Source organism: Pinus tabuliformis, chromosome 2_2, assembly GCF_031772625.1.
Source record: "Pinus tabuliformis cultivar Carrire ecotype Pingquan chromosome 2_2, CPIR1, whole genome shotgun sequence".
Lineage (NCBI taxonomy): Eukaryota > Viridiplantae > Streptophyta > Pinopsida > Pinales > Pinaceae > Pinus > Pinus tabuliformis.
This window is the reverse complement of record NC_142300.1, coordinates 659,762,043-659,765,327: the sequence shown is the minus strand read 5'-3', so window position 1 is coordinate 659,765,327 and position 3,285 is coordinate 659,762,043. Positions and strand designations below refer to the sequence as shown.

Sequence of the window (3,285 nt, the reverse complement as noted above, 5' to 3'; positions counted from 1 at the left end):
ATATAATTTTAAAAGTTAATATAAATTATGTTATTCTACAATAATATCTAAATAATTTATGGTTAAGAGTGAGACATTTTTCTTTTTATATCTTTTAGGTTAACATGTCAACAACAATAGCAATATGATCATTGATATTTTATAATGGTTTTGTTTAAAATTAATTAAATAGATATATTCATTTTTGTTTTTAACAAAAAAAACCCAATAAACATAACAAAAGTGCGATGTGGGTCCCTTGTCCCACAAACAAGGGGGTCTCATACACCAATTTGGTGTCTGGCTTGGCCGTGACCTTAAAAATGGATATATATATATATATATATATATATATATATATATATAATTTTAAAAGTTGATATAAATTATGTTATTCCACATTAATATCTAAATAATTTATGGTTAAGAGTGAGACATTTTTCTTTTTATATCTTTTAGGTTAACATGTCAACAACAATAGCAATATGATCATTGATATTTTATAATGGTTTTGTTTAAAATTAATTAAATAGATATATTCATTTTTGTTTCTAACAAAAAAAAAACCCAATAAACATAACAAAAGTGCGATAATTGATAATTTTATAACACTTTTAATTAAATGTAAATCTAATACAAGTGGGATTTATCAACAAAGCGTCCCACAATAAGAAGAGATTTTCTTCTAGATTTTAAATTGATTTTTGACGAGTCTGGGAGTTGGGGAAGAATATGAGCTTCAAGTCATCAGACTTTTTGAGATCCCAAGCTTCTTCAGTCATCAGACTTTTTGAGATCCCAAGCTTGTTCAGTTTGTGAGCGACCCATACCCTGCCCTTTGTCCTTTGTCCTTATGTTGATATATATATATATATATATATAACATTATTTTTTATTTAAAAACTATTTAATTTTTATTTTAAACAAAGTTAAGCGGGAAAAAAATTGCACATCTTGATCAAACTAAAAAATAAAAATATATCTTCAAAAATAAAAATATCTTTTAGAATATTGAAAATTTGTTTTTTAATGAAAAAATAATATTACTTTTAAATAAATAAATTTAGAAATATATATATATATATATATATATATTCTAAAATAATAATTCATAACCATTAAATTTAAAATAATATTACTATTAATAATTTTGTTTTTAAATATATATCTACCTATATATATATAAATATTTTTTCTAAAATAATAATTCATAGCCATTAGATTTTAAATAATATTACTATTAATAATTTTGTTTTTAAACGCAACTTCCCATTAACCAATACTAATCAATACTAAGCGTTCTTTAATTTTCGAATAAAAATTCTAATCATTAAAAATAAATGAAAATTCCTAATAAATGAAAATTTCCCTGATTTAATAGCCATCATTGAGCGAAAACATTTTTGGGTATGGTTTCACTGATACTGAAATAATGATGAAACTGATAAGAAATTGATAGGAAATATAATTTTTTATATAAAATGTTCGATGATAACACCCCGGCCTCCCTCCGCCTCCGTCAATTCCAAGTACATCACCTGCCACTTTGAATTTAATTCCATGCCTCGACCTCGAGCTTCCCTTTAGACGGCACGACGAGAATCACTATTTCAGACATGAGACCGGATCGCTTCCGGTTGCAAAAGTTTTCCTACAACAATTCTGATAACGGATGCCAACATCTGTCTATATAAACGGAGAACTAGAGGTGGGACCAACCAGCCACGTAAGTAGATTGTGAGAATCTGCAATCTGGTTAAGGGTGGCTTGCTGGATGAAAGAAGAGCGCGCCGAAATTATTTAATACGGCAGCTTTACTATTTGGGCGAGTCTTATTTTCCATGTTATCAGGCCATAAATGAACGGCAGGTATATGTGCCCATGGTTCGATTTCGACCTTAGCAAAATCGAATGATAGACATATACACCCACCATCAGGCCATAAATGAACGGCAGGTATATGTGCCCATGGTTCGATTTCGACCTTAGCAAAATCGAATGATAGACATATACACCCACCGTTCATTTATGACCAATAGTATGAGATTTATTAGTCTCCACTATTTCAGGGCTTGTATGCGGCAAGAGCTAACCAGCCATACATTGGGTATTAAATGCCCCTATGTAGGCTGGTCAGCTATGTATGTCATAGGCGCGCATCATGTAACTCCGGCGAGTACGTTTCCCTTTCCGGCAGCCGATGGGGGACCCACCAAAACCAAAACGCAGCTGACTCCAAAACCAAAACGAGAGCGCGCCAAAACGCATTCGTTTCCCGTTCGAAACTCTGCAAAGCGCCTTCAGGAAGCTCTGCAACCCGCCTGGACGAAGCTCTGCAACCCGTCTGGACAGTTTTCCCAGATCATTCCTCGGCCCTATCTTCGTCACAATATTTTCGTCAATAGCCGCCAGGTACAAGTCGCTCTCGGCAGCTGTAATATTGCAATTGCTGTTAGCATTTATGTTATTTCTCTTGCGTATGGCGGTCAGGTTTTTAATTTCATCCTTCAAATTCCCGTCCACGAAATGATCATAAAACTGCATGTATGCCTTTACATGTTGCTTTTATCTTCTAATGCTCCATGGAATTATTTGAATCTCCTGGGTGTTAATTGGCACAAACTGTTCTAATGTCATGTGTTCACTGTTTTTTATCTCTTGCCTGCAGACTGCCTTCACATCTAAGAAAGACTATGGTAAAGAGGAGCGTGAAGCACAATGGGCTCATGCTCAGCGTACATTACACGGTCTTCATCCACCTGAAACACATTTATTCAATGAGAAGAGCAGCTACCGAGAGTTGTCAGAAATTGTTGAACAAGCAAAGAGGCGAGCTGAAGTTGCCAGGTCAATATTTTCATATTTTGTTTAGATGAATTTCCTCAGTTGGATTTTTTTTCACATTGGTTCTCATGATTTGCCTTTTCTGATGACAGGCTTAGGGAGTTGAATACATTGAAGGGGCATGTGGAGTCTGTGGTCAAGCTGAAGGGTCTTGATATAAATACTATCCAACAGTCATACACTGTGTGATTTTAATGTAAAGTTTTAGATATATTATTTGACTTGGTCAAATGTAAAGCGATATTCATTTTAAACTTTGAAGTTTTAAGAGAGCTTCGAACTCATTGTAACGTTTCTTTGTAAAAGACTCTGCTTTACTTACTAGTTTGGATGTGAAAGATGCATGTACATGAGGGTAACGGAATGCTGTAAAGGTTACCTAAATTGCCATTGAGCAGGTAGTGGTGTACAAGTACTTGAGCTCTGAACAGTTTAGGGTTGTTGCTAGTTTTGGGTTGTTAC

The 3,285-nt window shown here is 33.6% G+C and overlaps 1 pseudogene across 1 annotated transcript; it reads left to right on the top strand.

Moving 5' to 3' along the window:
* Positions 1 to 2,118: 2,118 nt before the first annotated feature.
* On the top strand, positions 2,119 to 3,285 carry LOC149194342 (plasma membrane ATPase 4 pseudogene; annotated as a pseudogene). The gene is made up of 3 exons (XR_016255086.1): positions 2,119 to 2,391; positions 2,648 to 2,826; positions 2,916 to 3,285. The product of XR_016255086.1 is annotated as a plasma membrane ATPase 4 pseudogene (transcript).